Source organism: Marmota flaviventris, chromosome 19 (genome assembly GCF_047511675.1).
Source record: "Marmota flaviventris isolate mMarFla1 chromosome 19, mMarFla1.hap1, whole genome shotgun sequence".
Lineage (NCBI taxonomy): Eukaryota > Metazoa > Chordata > Mammalia > Rodentia > Sciuridae > Marmota > Marmota flaviventris.
Window position 1 is genome coordinate 7,518,755 of NC_092516.1, and position 17,442 is coordinate 7,536,196.

General features: G+C 52.1%; 1 long non-coding RNA gene across 2 annotated transcripts; it reads left to right on the forward strand.

The window, feature by feature from the left end:
- The first annotated feature begins 4 nt into the window (after positions 1-4).
- LOC139702913 (uncharacterized) lies at positions 5-16,642 on the forward strand. 2 transcript variants are annotated; one of them, XR_011705457.1, is made up of 4 exons: positions 5-170; positions 2,010-2,105; positions 2,414-2,451; positions 16,166-16,642. It is a non-coding gene; the product is annotated as an uncharacterized lncRNA (long non-coding RNA). The 2 variants fall into 2 exon arrangements; XR_011705456.1 differs by lacking the exon at positions 5-170 and having other exon boundaries at positions 1,466-2,105.
- The last annotated feature ends 800 nt before the right edge of the window (positions 16,643-17,442 follow it).

Sequence of the window (17,442 nt, forward strand, 5' to 3'; positions counted from 1 at the left end):
GGATGAGCAGGGTTGTCTCCATGTCTGCATGAGCAGGGCTTCCCCTCAGTGGTGGACAGGATTGAAGTGGGGTCTGGCTGACTGTGTGTGCTGCACCCACAACCCCAGCTGATCCTGCTCCCAGTGCCTGGGGCTGCTCCCTCTTGGCAGCCTCCTGGAACTGCCAGGTGGTGAGTGGAGATGGCTTCCAGCCAAGCCCACAAGACCCCGCCCACTCCCCAGGCCCTCACTGCCCCAGCCAGATCGGCTGCTTTTATCCTGTGCCCTTCCCCTAGGACAGGACAGGAATCTGCCCATCTGCAGCCCAGCTGCCCACTCCTAACCAGGGAGGTTGGGATGCTTGTCCACCCCTCTCCAGGGAATGTGAGGCCCCCTCGGTAATGACTCTCACTTGCTCCTGGCCGTTTACTCGCTGCCAGGTGCCTACCAGCTGCCCTGATAATGACCTTGGGGCTACTTGGGCCCAGGCCCAGATGCCTATGCTGTCCCAGACCTGCCACGGGGCCTGGCTGTGTTCTTGGCACACGAGGCTGCTCCTTGGATCTCATGGCCTGTCCTTGGCCCTGATGTGGCCTTTCTACTTCTCAGTTACTTGGGCTACTCTGTCCTGGGTCCCAGGGATGCAAGCAGTGAGGGATGGTTTGAGGGGCAATCTGTCAGCCTCTGTCCCTCCCTGACTGACTGGCAAAACTCACCGTGAGCTAGTGGCTCCACCAGTCACCATATCCTCTGTCTTTGTCACATGATCCCATCATGTTGTGGACACAGGGTCAGTTCATATTGATGTTCCAAGAGGCTCAGTGGGACGGGGAGGTAGATGGGGACATCTGTCTCTCTCCAGCTATCAGAGACCCCTGTGCCGCGTTTCTGTTCTCGCGACTAAAAGGTTCAGGGGTTATTCCAGTTAAACTGGGCTAACTGGGCTGCACGAAATAACCACACAAGAGACACAAATACCTTTTTCTTGGGGGTCGCTGTGACGGCTCCTCTGACCTTAAGGGTCTGCAGAAAGAGAGAGAGAGAGCGAGAGGAGAAGTTATTTAAATGAGGCAAGGGGTCAGGTTTCAGGGGGCTGAGTCTATCTTCATGATGTTCACTGTCAGCAGGTTGACTGACACCTGGGTAGGCCACACCCAAGGGCACAGTAAGAGAAGGGGACACGGAAGATTCTATCGTAAACAGGGCAAGGGGTTATATTACAAAGGAACAGGTGAGCATAGCTTCACCCATGGGGCTGTAGCAAGACACACCCATGCACAAGACACTGACCCTCGCACCCAAAAAGAGTGGGGAAAGGTCTGCCACATTTCTGCGACTGAGTGTCTCAGCACCCAGCTGGGGAGTGTGACTTAGTCACGTCTCCCACACCCCTGCTCCTATTACTCTGTGGGCTCAGTGGAGCTGGGATGAGGGGCTGGACCTGTCTCCAGGCCCCTCCACCCCCGGCAGGGTTGGGAGTGGTTATAGGCTCCCCTCCTGGCACTGGCTGGGCTAGTGCAGTTCCAGCGTGGTGGGCAGATGTGGGCCCAAATGTGAATGAGATGAACCCATAGCTTTCCCCAGACTCGAGACTGATGTGGTGAGGGAAAGGGCTGGGCAGTTACAGGGGCCAGGTAAGGAAGGGACAGAACCCTAGCAGGACAGGCCCTGCTAGGCAGTGAGTGCTCAGCGTGGTGTCTATGTCCCCTCCTCTCCCTGAACATGCTGAGCTTGCTGTGTCTGGAAGCCTTGGGCCCACACCATCTCCCCCCTCGTTTGTTCTCCTATAGGGAGCTCTCTGAATGGCAACTAGAGGGATGTCCTCAGAGGAAGGCAGATTCCATTATTTTAAAATGCTCCAATCCCAGCCCTACCCCCACTGCTTCTAGGATGAAGACCAGATGCCTGCCTGCAGCTGTGAAGGCCCTCGAGGCCTCTCCCCACATCTGCCTGCTCCCCTCAGCCCTACTTTCCTGCTCGCTGGCCGTGGCCAGTTCCTCACACCTGCTATGCTCTTTCCAACCTCACAGACCTGGCACATGCTGTTCCTTCTGCCTGAAATGCCTGTCCCCACAGAGAGTGTGAATGGAGGTAGAGGTGGCCGTGCTTCTGCTGAGCTTATCCAGGTGACTCACTTTCCCCATCTAGGGCACAGAGTTGTGGGGAGCACTAGTTTACCTGGCTTTGAGGCCTGGGCCCAGGGCTCAAGGGACAGATTCTGGAAATAGAGAAGAGAGAGGGTGGGTTGGGATGTCCCTCTTGTCCCCCCCACTGGGAACTCAGCCTGTGGGCCTACGCCCAGTGCAAGGTGCCCAGCTGAGCTCCAGAACACACTGTGTGCAGATGTGGTGGGTCCTACAGGCTGCGTGGGGGTGGTAGGGCTCTTTGGGGGAGTCATCGGCCTTTAATTAAAGTCCTTAAATTGTTTCCCCAGCTGCTCCATGGTTTCCATGTTGGAACGTTCCAGAACGGGTGAGAAGTGCTAATTCAATTACCTTCTTCCTGTCCTGACCAGGAGAGGGGACTGGGATGGGAATGGGCAGTGATGGAGGTCCTCACAGCCTTGGGGTTAAGGAAGGGGCTAGGAGAAGCCTGGGGAGGAGGCCTCGCTTATCCCCAGCCTCCTGGTCACATGTGGTCCAGGGTGGGTCCTAAGAAGAGTGGGTGGGGGGCTGAGTGAAGGTGGTGTTCTCGCTCTGGGCCTTGAACATGGCAGATGCTGAACCTGAGTAGGCCCTGGCCTTGGAAGCAGGGAGGAACAGGATCGTACTCTCCACTGGGAGGCTGTGTTGGTAACCGGGAAGCCCTCTCTAGAAGAGGAGACCCAGAAAGTGCCCGTAGCTTTTCCGTCCTCCTCTTTCCTGTTGGCACCCCTGCAATAGTCTTCACCATGCTGTCCATCCCAAGGGGCATACTACCTGCCTTGGTGTGCGCGACCTCAGGGACAGGTCAAGGCAGAACCTGGCATCAGAGCACGGCTGGGGCTGGGCCTGCTGACCCCTGTTCCTCCAGGAAGAGCTGCCTGAGGCCACTGGTTCTGGGTGACCCCTCTGATGAGGGCTGAGCTGGCCTCCTGTGGTTAGAGTGGGTGGGACTAAGGGGTGAGTGTGAGGCAGCCTTGGGCTTGTTCCCCACTGGATTCCTTGGGGACTGTGAAGGGCAGGGCCGGGGAGGTAGAGGGAAGCTGGGCTCCTGGGGTGCAGCTTGGACTGGGAGAGTCTGCTTTGGGCAGCACCTGTGGGTTCCTTTGCCCCAGAATCAGGGGTACTTTGGGAAAGGCCTGATCCTCCTGGTCCTTGTGGCTGGTCTCCACATGGCCCAAGGTGCACACTCCAGCCTCGTGCAGTGGCCGTTCTCTGGCTGCAGGAGGGGACCACGCCAAGGGTGAGAGAAGGACTGAGTGACTTCAGAAGAGTTGAATCCCCTCATAGGCCCTGCTCCCATGCCTTCCTGGCTCCCCAGGCCTGAGCCCCTTCCCATTTGCCAGCCTGCCCTCGGCTCCTTGTCCCCTTTGAGGAGCTGCTGAACTGTGGTTTCCTAGGGGTCCATTTGCGGTGACTTCACTAGGGAAGGGATGCTTGAAGGCCTGGACACTTTAGTCTGGGCAGTGCCTCATTTTAATCCGATCCGCCCATGCCCTCTGTTCCTGTGGAGGCTGGGAAAGTGATGCTGTCCTGAACCTGGTGTCTCATTCCATTCCAGAAGTTTCCTCTCAAATTGTCAAGGGCTGACTCTTGAGGCCAGATGGTAGGGGCTTAGGGATGAGGAAGGTTCCCTGTGATTTCCTTTTATCCACCTTGTCCTAGGGGCAGCTTTGGGCAGCCAAGAACCATCGGCAGGAGCCCTATAGGAAGCCCCTTGCTCCTGAGGCCCGACTCCCTCTGTGCCTCCCTCAGGCCTTCGGGCTTTGAACTGGCTCTTTTTCTCTCTTTCCTGCAATTCAACCTCATGCTCCCGGTTAGCTCCTGAACTTCCTTGACTCTCTGGGCTCCCATGGGCCAGGATCAAGGTTCTGGATGTCAGTGACATGCTGAGGGGTCTGGAGAAATGGAAGGCAGGGCAGCAACAGCAGCTGATAGGGCCTGACAAGTTCATTTATTCTCTTAGCCCACAGGTACTGAGGACTCTGTGATGGACAGGGCAGTGCTGACCATCTGGAGTCACCAAGAGGCCAGGGAGACCAAGTGAGCCACCAAGCAACTAGGAGAGTGGAGCACTAAATACAGAGTGTGACAGGCACCAGGAAGCAGGGAGCAAGGGGGAAGGGGGCCATTCCAGAGGGAGGTTCCCTGAGAGAGGAGACCACCTTGAGAGCACCAGCTGTGATAGGGCAGGGCAGCAGGTGCCTCAAGCAGGGGACACACAGGCACGTTAGGTGATGGAGGACTAGGTGAGGAAATCCTGACTTTAAGGGCCGGGTTGTGGCTCAGTGGTAGATGCTTTTCTCTCATATATAGGGCCCTGTGTTCAATCTCTAGTACTGGAAAAAAAAAGTAAGAAAGAAAGAAAATTCTTGGATATGAGACAAGTTCTGCATATACAACCCAAAGTCTTAAGGATAGGGATTTGGACAGATACTCACATACCTGTGTTCCTGGCAGCTGTATTTAAGTAGCTGAGAGGTAGAAACTGCCTGAGTGCCCATCAGCAAATGATCAGGTAAACTAAATGTGATCATGTGATGTGTGCATGCAACGGGCTATTATTCAGCTACAAAAAATGTAATTATTTTTTTCCACGTAGGGAATCGAACCCAGGGCCTCATGCATGTGGGGCAAGTGCTGTACTCCTGAGCTACCCCAGCCCCAGAATAATGTTCTGATGCCTGCTTCTGTGTGGATCAACCTCAAAAACATCTTGCTAAGTGAAATAAGCCAGCCAGGGAAGTTATATCTTGCATAATCATTTGTATGAAATGTGCAGAATAGGCAATCCATAAAGACTGAGCAGCTTGGTGGTGGCCAGGGCTGGAGGGACAGGGAGTGGCTGCTTAGTGGCTGCAGGGTTTCCTCTCAAAATGATGAGAACATTCTGGAACTGAATTGAGGCGTCGGTCACACAACATTGGGAATTCACTAAATGCCATTGAATTGTTCACTTTAAAATGGTTGATTTTGTTGTGTGAATTTCACTTCATTAAAAAAAAAAATTCCACAGAAAACTCAGCAGCACAGGGATGTGTTGGGAGAGAAGATTCTGGGAGAGCTTTATTAGTTCTGTTAGGACATGAAAGATTCATGAGGGAGGCACACAGCTGTATGGGACAGATGCCACAGAAGAAAGGATTCAGGGCACAGATCCCTCAGAGGCTGCAGGGACATGTGCAGGCGGAGTCTGGCTGTGCCGCTGGGGCAGCGGGTCCTGCCAGCCCTGTGTGCTCTCCCAGGTTCCTTCTGACCCTTCAGATTGCTCGTTCCCTAGAACGTCTCCTCCACATCTGCTCCATCTGTTCTCGGTGCAAGATCTGGGGACCCTCTGCAGAGGATGGGGCTCTGTGTGGCTCTCCTCTGGTACTCCATCACAAACTCTAGTCACCTTGGTGTTCTGCTGCCCAACTCCATCTCTTCATTGGCAGGAGTCCACCAGCTTGGCCTCGGTTCCCCTCCCTTCCTCGCAGCTTAGAAACCATGTCCATGCGCCATCTAGAGTGGACATGCCTCACGGCTCCCTGTGTCTCTGGGGCTACTGTCCTTTGCTGCCTGGGGTTGTATCCACAGCTTTGTATATTTTGTCTTGTTCTTTGCTTGTTTTAGGCAGAAGGGTCCAGTTCTTGTCACTGCATCTTGGCTCAAAGTAGAGAGAAGGCTCTTATGTCAGAGAGAAAGAAATGTTAAAAAGAGAGAGAGAAAGAAATCTAGTGGGGTCACGTTTCCTCCTCTGGCTCTCACAGGGAGTGGGACTAATGTACCTCTGTCCCCTCCTGAGCATCACCCTGGTGCACAGAGCTGGGCAGGATCCAAAAATGCTTCCTTGGGCAAGTCAAACCACTCTGGCCCAAAGGTGGGGAGGGTCTGGGTGTCCTCCAGACTGCTGCTGCCCACCCCCCCAGCATCCAGCATTGGATACGTGTCCCCTGCTTGTCCCCCTCCCTAATGGCAGGAAGGGCATAAATGGGTCCTTGTTACCAAGGAGGAGGCTCAAAGCGGAAGGTAGCATACCATCACAGCTCCCAGGGGAGTTGGCTCAGGGGCCCCAGAGGCCCTGCAGTGCCTACCTGGACCAGAGGTTCTAAGCAAGATGCCTCCAGCAGACTGGCCATCAGGTGGAGGAAGGACAGGCAAGGGTTGCTCAGTTCTGGGAAGAGGCTCTTGAGGCTTTAGTTCAGGAAGTGAGGATACAGGGTCGATGCTGGGTGGCAAAGTGGCCCCAGTGCAGGGCCATGTGGGCCCTGCTGGGCTGCTGGTGTAAGCACACAGCTGTCTATATGTTTGGGAACCACTGGCACACTAGGATTTGGAGTGATATTTCTATTTCCTAACTTAGATTTCTCTCTAGAAACTGCCTAAAGATTGTTCCTCCTCCCAACTCCTGTGAGGTCCTGTAAAGATCCTGGGCCTGCAATTAGGAAACCAGTCAGAGAGCCAGTTTGCAAACCAGCTGTCTCAAAATGTACCCTCAGGATTCTTACTTTATGGAGCTCACTAAGTGATGATCCAGAGGGCCACAAGGATTTTATTACATTCCCTGAGAGGAGGGGCAAGGCACAACACCTAGGGCCACAGGGGAGGCACCAGGGACCAACAGGGGCCAAAGGAGCAGGGGAAACTGAGGCCTGGGTCTTTCTTGGAGTCTCCACCAGGAAGGTGGAGCGCAGGTCTGGATAGTGTGAATAATGCTGGGGGCTTTGGGTGGGGCTGGCATCCCTGGTTGGCCCTGAGTGGTTCAGGTCAGGGTCAGGAGCTCTTGAGAGTTGGATAAGGAGCAGGTCAGACGTGGGGCTCTGGGTAGCAGGGCAGATGGAACAGGTGGCTGTTAGTTTGGCCTGTGACTAATGGATGTCAGAGAGAGAAATACAGAACCAGAGAGAACACAGAACACCAGCCCTTATCCAAGGCCGGGCCAGGAGCCATTTCCTGTGGAGCTGCAGATCCTCACTGAGCCGTGGAATGCAGCCCCATCCTGGGGACTTGTCTCACCCTGGTTCATTCTGGGTTGCAGGCTGCTGGTACCTTGGGCTGGGCTGGAACAGCAGTAAGTCCTGTGGTGACCCACTTCAGAGACTCTCTGGACTCCTCCCCAGATAGGACAGTGAGTCCAGAGGAGATGTGGGACAAGCTGGGAACACAGTCCTTGCTGGCCCTGAGCCACTGAGGATGGGCAGGCTAGGCAGGGCCCTTGAGGGATCCTGGAGGCCAGTTGGGGTCCTGCCTCTAGATCCTACCCTCTGGCAAGGGGACAAAGTACTATGTCTCCAGATGGGCTGTGGGCAGGGTCTGGCTGAGAACCCAGCTAGAGTCCTGGCTTTCAGGGACACATGGTGTGACAGCCACCAGGGAGACTAGATGGGCAGGAGCCCACCAAGGCCACAGAGACTTTCAGGTAAGCCAGGCCTCAGAAGACATCCCTGTCCCTGAGCCCACTGCCTGGGGACATTTGTCCCCACTTTCAGGAATGATGGGACCTGTCTAAGCCATCCCCAACAGCAGGCACCGCTGAGGCTTCTGGACATAAGACGAGGATCGCTCTCCTGCTCCAAGCCAAGCTTCCGGCTTTGAGGTCGAGAATTCTTTTCATACTGCTTAATCTGAGCCATATTGTGTGTGATTTCTGTTGGAAGAACCTTACGAAAACAGTCAGTCAACCAAAACAGTTAATATGAAACTGTTGCCAGAGGATTTCATACACGAGCCTTCTGATTAAGGGGAAAACGAGATCTCCAGCCGGGCCATCGAGAACAATCAGAGATCTTGTTCTCACTGTCTCTCAGTTCCCACCGCTCCTGGCTGGGCCCCCTTGCAGGGGGGAGAGCGGCCGACTCCACAGCCTCCCACGGTCAGATCCTATCATCTCTCTTCCGTCTCCCACCAGGGAGGACGGGATATCTGATGGGAAGCCGATCTGGAGAGAAACGCTCTGACCACCGCAGGGAAAGCTATCTCCCACAGAGGGTCTCAGCGGCCCCGTGGCGGGGGGGGGGGGGGAACACTCCTGCCAAACATGCCAATTTTGGGAGAGAAGCATCCGGAGACTGTCTGGCCCCTAGCTTCACTGTCTGGATTTGGATTGGGGGGTGGGGGCAGGGGTGGTGCAGGGGCCATGCGCTTCATTGCTGTCCAGATCTACTGGGGGCAGTAGGGGAGGAAGGAGGGCAGCAGGCTAGGCACAGGGAAAACAAAAAGACAAGGTAGACTCTCTGGCCCCCAGGAGCTCTCCAGCCCCTTCGTGGTATGCTCAGGAGTGGCGGGAGTTAGAGAGAGATGGAGGTAGACGCTGTTACTGCTGGCAGTGCCGGCCATGACCCACGGCCGGTGTTCCCTGGAACTTTCCAGGACCTGAGCAGGATCAGAATGAGACCCTGGGTGCAGCCCAGCTTTATTAAATATCATAATAAGCATACTAGGCACACACAGGTTCTTCTGCTGCGGTGTGGGGCTCCCGTGGAGCAGAGGGAGGGATGCCCCTCAGGTGGACAGGTGTAGGACAGATCTCCCAGGACCTCCAAACTCTGGTGTGCATATCCTCTAAGATCCTGGCCCTGAGGGGAGGGACCTATGGATTGGATGGATGACACTCCTATGATTGAGCAACTGGTCACTTGAGTTCCTCATAAGGAAGGGTCTCCTGGGCGGGTCTGACCAACAAGGTGGGCTCTGAACAGGAGGTCTCCTCTTGGGGTGATGAAAATGTTCTGGAGCCAGGAGAGGTTGAGACTGGCAGCCTAGCTCAGGAGGACTGCCTGGGGGCTGGCTGGCTGGGGCTGGCTGCCTGCCTGCAGGAGACATAGGCAAAAGATGGAAAAAGGAAAAGTAAACTTGATGCAGTTTGATCAGCTCGATAGCTTCTCCCTGTCAGTCCACAGAATGTCACAGGACACAGAAACAGCAGGCAGGTGAACATACAGGATGATGTGGTTGTCCTGCAAAGGGACAAAATGGGACAGAAGGCACACTTACGTAGCTCTCCTTAGCCTGCCCTGGGCAGGCCAGGCAAGGGAGCCCTTCAGCTTTCCCTCAGCGGGAACAAGTAGCTCCTGAGGGCCCCAGACCCCGCCTGTTGGGGCTGAAGCTCAGTGCTCTGATTATAGTGAATGCCCCTGAGTTGTTCCCCAGCAGAAGGTTGGCTCTGTGTGATATGAACACCACCTGTGTAAAGAACAGAAGGGGTCTCTAGAGGGCAGAAGTAGGAGAAGTCTGTAGATGGTCCTCCTGCTGGCCTGGCAGAAAGCAAGCAGCTGCAAGGTGATCTTTTGAGGCCTATGGAAGAGCTGAGAGTGGCCCCAGTCAGTGGCCTTTAAGTAGACAGAGACCCAGGCCTTCAAACGCACCCACACTCTATGGATTCTGCCCATGGCCCGTGAGTTTGGGAGGATCCTGGACTTTAGATGAACCCCCCACCGTGCTGCCACCTTGGTGCAGCCTTGTGAGGCCTGGGCAAGGATGCTGCTCTGCCCTCCCAGACTCCTGACCCACAGCACTCTGATAATCTAATGGGTATTGTCTTGAGCTGCTGAATTTGTGGTCATTTCTGATGCAGCATAGAAAACCAAAACAACAGGGCAAGCCAGCCAAGAAGAATGTTCTGGAAGAGAGGGTTAGAACTCAGACAAGGTTGTGCAGCATTTGGATTCTGGATTTTGAGGTGTGGAGAAGAACTAGGAAGCTCTGGGATGGTGGATCAGCTCACACCAGTGGTTTCCATCCAACACTCTTCCCCAAGAAACTGGGAAGGCTGACACCACGCAGGATGAGACCCTGGGCGCAGCCCAGCTTTATTAAATATCATATGCTTGGTATTAATTCCTGCTGAAACAAACATTCAATTCCTGTCCTGTTATAAACAGAAATGCTTTAAAACTAGGGTCCGTGGGTCAAGAGGGAGAACTAAAAGGTTCTTCGAAGGCCCTGTCCCCATGGTGGAGCCTCTGGGCTGAAACTGAGGTGCTCTAAGTAGTGCCCCTTCTGGAGGATCCAGGGGAGGTCCATTTCCCTGCTCCCTGGGTTGCTGGGAGAATTCAGGTTCTTGTGGTTTTGGAGTTGAGGTCCCTGATTCCCTGAGGGCTCTCAGCTAAGGGCTGTCCCAGCTTCCAAAAGCTCCTTGACTATGGCTTTCCTTATCTTCAAAGTCAGCAGCAGACAGCTGAGTCCTTCTCAAGCATAGGCCTCTCTGTGATCCCAAGCAACTGTGATTACAGCCCTACACTACTGTAACCGGGTCACATCTCTAACTGCAGCCAGAAACAAGTCTCCAGGTGGACCCTAGTGATTCCACTGAACCCCTCTGGATAACCTAGGCCACTTCCTCATCCTTAATCTTTATCATATCTGCAGAGTTCTGCAGGGTACCTACCTATACACAGATCCCAGGGCGATTAGAGCATGGACATCTTTGGGGGGCCATGACTCTGCCAACCACAGACACCAAAGCAACTAGCCCTGGAAAAGATCTCAATTCTAAATCCAGTTTCTACTGAACGTGTATTGCTTTCACATTGTAAAAATCATAATTCAGCTGGTGAGGTAGCCAGTGTTAGAGCATTGCCTAGAAGGCATGGGGCCCCAGAGTCCATCCCCAGCACCACACGCACACATAAAAAAGTTTTGAACTTCTTCTTCTTCTTCTTCTTCTCCTTCTCCTTCTTCTTCTTTTTGATACCAGGGATTGAATTCAGGGGCACTCAACCACAGAGCCACACCCCAGCCCTATTTTGTATCTTATTTAGATACCGGGTCTCACTGAGTTGCTTAGCACCTCGCTTTTGCTGAGGCTGGCTTTGAACTCACAATCCTCCTGTCTCAGACTCCCAAACTGCTGGGATTACAGGTATGTGCCACCACACCTGGCATGAACTTTTTAAACATTTCTTAAGTATTTGTTCTTTTTGATATTATTACTATAAATGGAATTTTTCTTAATTTTATTTTCTGTTGTTCATTGAGAGCATATGGAAATAAATTGAAATTTTTGTCTGTTTATCTTGTATCTTGCAACCTTGCTGAATTTGTTTTTCCAATCAATTTTTAGTGGATTCCTTAGGATTTTTGTCCTTCTAAACTGGGGATGGAACGATGCAGGGGTGCTCTATCACTGAGCTACATTCCCCCCGCTTTTTAAATTTTTTAGAATTTGAGACAGAGGGTCTCATTAAGTTGCTCAGGCTGGCCTCTAATTTGGGACGTGTGTAAAGAATAGAAGGGGTCTCTAGAAGGCAGATGTAGAAGAAGGTAGATGGTCCTCCTGCTGGCCTGGCAGAAAGCAAGCGGCACATGGTAACCTTCTACCTCAGCCTCCCAAGTAGTTGGGAGGTATGGGTCATTGCTCCTGGTTAGGATTTTCACAGTACTAGATATTGAACCCAGGGGCCCTCTACCACTGAGCTACATTCCCAGTTTTTTTCTTTCTTTTTTTCTTTATTTCTCTTTCTCTTTCTTTTTTGTACAAGGGATTGAACCAGGAGCACTTAACCATTAAGCCACATCCCTAGCCTGTTTTATTTTTCATTTTGAGATAGAGTCTCACTAAGTTGCTCAGGGCCTCACTAAACTGCTGAGGCTGGTTTTGAAACTGTGATCTTCCTCCTGCCTCAGTCTCCTGAGCTGCTGGGATTACAGGGCTGCACCATCATGCCTGGTTTTGCCTAATTTTAGAAATAAAATAAAAAGGACTGGGGGTGTAGCTCTGTGGTAGACTACCCCTGAGTTCCATCCCCAGTACCACCAACACCAAAAAAAAAAAAAAAGCTTGGCTCCTCTTCCTCTCCTTCTTCCTCCTCTCTTCCTTTTCTTCTTTCTCCTTCTCCCCGCCCCCTCTTTTCTCTTTCTTTCAAAATTATCAAGACTAGCCTTGAACTTGGAATTCTCCTGCTTCAGTCTCTTGAGCTGCTGGGATTACAGGTGTGGACCATCATGCCCAGCTCCCCTCCCCTCCCCTCCCCTTCCCTCCTCCCTCTCCCCTCCCCTCCCCTTCCCTCCCCCCCTCCCCTCCCCTCTCCCCTCTCCCCTCCCCTCCCCTCCACTCCTCCCTTCCCCTCACTCCTCTCTCCCCTCCCCTACTTCTTTTCCTTCCCCTCCCACTCCTCTCCCCCTGCTTTCCCCCTCTTTTCTCTTGCTCTCCTCCCCTTCTCTCTTTCTAAACTACCAAAACTGGCCTTGAACTTGGGATCCTCTTGCCTCTACCTTCTAAGTCACTGGGACTACAGGTGTGTGCCACCATGCCTGGCCCTGGATAACTTGTTTCATTTTTTTTTTTTTTTTTGCCTTGTGCTAACTGGAAACTCACATACAATGCAGAATAAAGCTTGTGGAGTGTCCAGGCAGGATGATGCACAGCTGTGATCCCAGCCACTGGGGAGGCTGAGGCAGGAGCATTATAAGTTCAAGGCCAGCCTATGCAGCTTAGTGAGACCCATCTCAGAATAAAATTCAAGGAGGACTGGGAGTGTAGCTTAGTGGTAGAGCACCCCTGGGCTTGATCCCCCAGTACTGTGGAAAGAAGAGTGGCAAGGGTGGCTGTCCCTGTTTTGTTCCTGATCTTAGGGGGAAAAGTGCCGTCTTTCACCAATGAGTCTGGTGTTAGCTATGGTTTTCCTAGATGGCCTTTATTATGCTGAGGAAGTTCCCATTTACTCCTAGCTGTTGGGTGTTTTATCAGGAGAGTTGTTGAACTTTGAAAAATGGTTTTTCTATGTCAGTTGTAATGAAATGTTTTTATTTTTATTTATTTTTTTATTGTTGATGGGCCTTTATTTTATTTATTTATATGTGGTGCTGAGAATCAAACCCAGCGCCCCAAAAATGCTAGGCAAGTGCTATTCCACTGAGCTACAACCCTAGGCACATTTTTTTTTTTTAACCTAAAGGATATTTTATACCAACTGACTTTTTTTTTTTTTTTTTTTTTTTTGTACTGGGGATTGAACCCAGGGGTGATTAACCACTGAGCCACATCCCCAGTCCTTTATAAATTTATTTTTTAATTTGAGACAGGGTTTCCCTAAGTTGCCTAGGGCCTCTCTAAGTTGCTGAGGCTGACTTTGAACTTGTGATCCTTCTGCCTCAGCCTCCTGAGTTGCTGGGATTATAGTTGTGTGCCACTGAGCCCAGTACACCAATAGATTTATTTTTTTAATTTTTTTGGTTTTTTAGTTGTAGATGGACACAATACCTTTGTTTAATTTATTTATTTTTATGTGGTGCTGAGGATGGAACCCAGTGCCTCACATGTGCTAGGCAAGTGCCTTGTCACTGAGCTACGACCTAGACCCCTTATTTTTAAATGTTAAACAACCTTCCATTCCTGGGATAAATCTTACTTGGTTATGGTATATAACCCTTTGGACACATTGCTGAATTCAGCTTGTTAGTCATTTACATCCATCAGAGATATTGGTATACCATCACTTTTCTTGTCATGTCTCTCTCTCTTTCTCTCTCTCTCGCTTTTTTTTTTAAAAGCGAGAGAGAGAGAGAGAGAGAGAGAGAATTCTAATTTTTTTTTTTTTTTTTAGTTTTTGGCAGACACAACATCTTTGTTTGTATATGGTGCTGAGGATCGAACCCGGGCCACACGCATGCCAGGCGAGCGCGCTTACCACTTGAGCAACATCCCCAGCCCTCTTGTCATGTCTCTATTTGATTTTAAGCAGGGTACTGGCCTCATAGAAAGGGTTAGGAGGAGTTGCATTTTGAAAAAGAGCCATCAGAAAACCAGGTGAGGTGATGCACACCCATAGCCTTAGCTACTTGGAAAGCTGAGGCAGGAGGATGGTTTGAGCCCAGAAGTTTGAGGCTAGCCTGGGCAACAGAGCAGGGCCCAGTCTAAGTAAGTAAATAAAAATAAAACAAAAAGGAGTCATCAGGGAATGTTTCACTAAGCAAAATCTTAACGGAATCAAGCCATGCTGATATCTGGGGAAAGAACCTCCCAGAGAGGGGCCCATCAGATGCTAGGGAATCGCTGGGGTGATGGAGATGAAGCCAGCATGGGTCATAGGGGAATGGGAAGTGTGACCACTCCTGGAGGATTCCACTTTCATGCAAGATGGACAGGCAGCGGGCCGTGGGGGTGCGAAGAAAGTATGTGGGGGGGATGCACAGTATTGGCCAACAGATTGCATTTGGGGTTTAGCAAGAGATGTGAGGAGGGCTCCAAGGTTTTGGGCCTAGCATTTGGGAGGACGGTGTTCCCAGTGTTGGCACAACTACAGCCATCATCCTTTCCCCCATTTTATAGATGCTGATCTTATTAAGAAATAACTACCTGGGGCTGGGGATGTGGCTCAAGCGGTAGCGTGCTCGCCTGGCATGCGTGCGGCCCGGGTTCGATCCTCAGCACCACATACAAACAAAGATGTTGTGTCCACCGAAAAAAACTAAAAAATAAATATTAAAAAAATTCTCTCTCTCTCTTAAAAAAAAAAAAAAAAAAGAAATAACTACCTGTTTCTGTTTCTGTTTTGAAAAATAGAAACCTGCCCGTTTCTGTTCTTGAGAAACAGGAACTTGCTTGCTATTCCTGTGTTCCAGAAAGACTAACCCCACCACTAACAGAGCCCCCCACCCCTTAGCCATGACCCTGCTAACAAAAGGCAACTCTAAGAAGGAAGCTGCTGTTGCTGTCTCTGTGCAAGGCAGCCTCTCAGGTTCCTGACAGTAAACGTGCTTTGCTTGTCCTCAGTGTGTCTGTGTGGTCAGTCCTGCGCCCAGTTTCCTTTCAGCCAGGGACCCTGGCAGGAAGCTGTGGAAGCAGATGTGGGGGCCTGTGCAAGGGGATCAGCTCTGCTTCTGACATGTTAAGTTTGACACCCCACTTGCAAGCAGAAGCATCCAGTGGACGGTGGGGCACGCAGACTTCAAGAAGTTTAGGAGAGATGCCCTGGCCAGAGATGTTAATTTGGAAGTCACAGTGAGCGGGAGTATTTTGAGCCATGAAACAATTGGCACAAATCCAGGGAGTTATGTATATAGTGGACAGAGAAGGAAAGAGAATTGAGTCCTGAGCCCAGCATTTAGAGGTGGGACGAGGTAGCCAGCCATGGGGCTGCACAGGAGCTCCAGAGGGAGAGTGCTACCCTGGCATCCACTTGGGGGAGTCTCAGGAGGGGTGCTGGGATTAGGGCTGCACAGTTGTTTGGTGTGGGCTGTCCTGTGCATTGTAGGATGTTTAGAGGATCCCTGGCTGCTACTCCTAGGGGCCAGTAGTAGCTGCATTCATGACAGCTAGAAGTGTCTCCAGACATTGCAAAGTGTCACCCCTGGTTGAGAACACAGGAATCAAGCGGATTTAGCAACATGAAGCCCTGTTTCAATCACTTCTCATTTAACCACTTGGTATCAGAGGGTTCCATTCCTGGGGTAGCTGGATGGTGGACCACCTGGTACCTGACGTTGAGCAGGTGAGATTGATGGCAGTTATTAGTCACATAGACTCATGGGCCAGGGAAGGACACTGCACACTACATGGGGCAGGCCTGAGGGGTGTGAGGAAGAGGGCAAGTGCCCTTAGTTTCTGAGAGGGGATATGATGGGCTTGTGTGGTTGTTCTGTGGGCTGGATAGGCACTGAATCCCACCTCAGGTACAAGCAGGTGCTTGGATTCAGGGGGTAGCTGGCTAGGGATCCTGGCTCAGACACAGCCTGGGGACAGCAAGTTGCAGTAAGGTGGCTGGAGGCCCTCCTGGTTTGGCATATCAAGGCAGCATCTGGTCCTGGGTGCACAAGGCCACTGAGCACCTCTGAGAGAGCCAGGCAGTGGGATCAGAGCTCACATGGCTGGATCGGGGGCACCCTGGCGGGTGTGCTGGATCAATTGTAAATGCAGGCTCTCCCCCTCTGCTGCCAGGGCCTGAACTCCTTGGGGGTCCTCCTCTCCTCTCTCTCTTGAGGCTGAGTAGATACCTTCCCTAGATTGTGTTCACCTGTGCAAATATTTGTGGTTGGCTCAGCCAGCTCCTGCCAAGTCCCTTCCTTGCTGCCTGGGGTTGCCGTGGGCGTAGAGCTGTATCTTGCCAACTCCCCCATCCCTCCCCCAGGTCCCCGGTGCGGTTTCTGCTCACCTACCCAGCACGTGAGCACAGGATCTGCTTCAAGAGCTATTAAGAATGTCATCAGACAGGACTGTCATAGCTGGAAGGTGCCTTGAGAAGGCCGTGCACCCCAACAAGACACTTGCTCAGGCTGGCCTCCACCCAGCCTCCCAGCCACCTGCTGCCTGCAGATGCAGGACAACAGAACCTCCCAGAGGCTCTTGGGACTGAAAGCATCTTTCCTTTCTCTCTTGGAAGTTCAACTACAACAACACCAGTGTGGTGCAGAGGGGATGTCTTATCCTCCCCCTCGGGGGGGGGGGGGCAGCTCCCGGCGTGGAGCTCAGGGCTAGGGGCTGCCTCTCCGGCTCTGATCCCTGATCCCTGGCTGCAGGCAGCTTATCCATGTGTGCCCAGGACAGATGGGCAGGAAATCAATGGTTTTGCTCTGCTGACAAACTCCAGTGCAGGAGGCCATTAAAATACCACGGGCACAATTGTGTATCATGAAGGTGTAGCTATTGATTTCACAGTTACGGGGACGAAAGGCGGGAGGCAAGTGACAATTGAAGATGATGTGCTATCTCCAGAGTGGCCCCCTGGCGTGCATTTGGCAGCTGAGGTGGGGTACAGCCAGGGTAATTTTATTTATTTATTTAAACATTTAAAAACTTTGTTGTGAAAGAATTTTACAGTTAGTGAAGATTTGAGAAGAAACCCAGAGAGATTTCCCATAAAGCCTCTCACTGGACCTTGTCCCAAAAGCACGGTGACAGGGTGGAAGTGATGATTATCTGTCACAGGCCACCATCTATCTACCTGCAGACTTAACCAGGGTTCTGGCTGTGGATGTCCTGCAGCCCAACGTGTTCCCCTTTGTGATTAATAATACTCTGGGGAGGGACGCTTCTGTCACCTCACATTCTGTGTCTCCTTGAGCTTTCGCCCACTGATCTTTCCTTCACCCGTGGGTTGGGCATTTGGTTTGAACGCTGGAGGTTCTTGGCACAGCCTCGTCCACACTGTCAGCCTCGAGCCCCTGAGGAGCACTGGACTGAGGAAAGCTGACACGAAGGGGCCGCGTCTAGGTAGAATCATGGTGCTGACCAGGGGCTCCGACAGACTGCCCATCCGGATGCTCCTGAAAGGGAAGTGACCTTTGGGCTCCGCTGCACTGGCCGCTCTGATCACAGCGTGACTTTAGATAGAAAGGCACTCTTGCTGTCAAGCCCATGTTGCTGCCACCAGCTTGTCACTTTCATCAAGAGGAATGTGTGCAATTA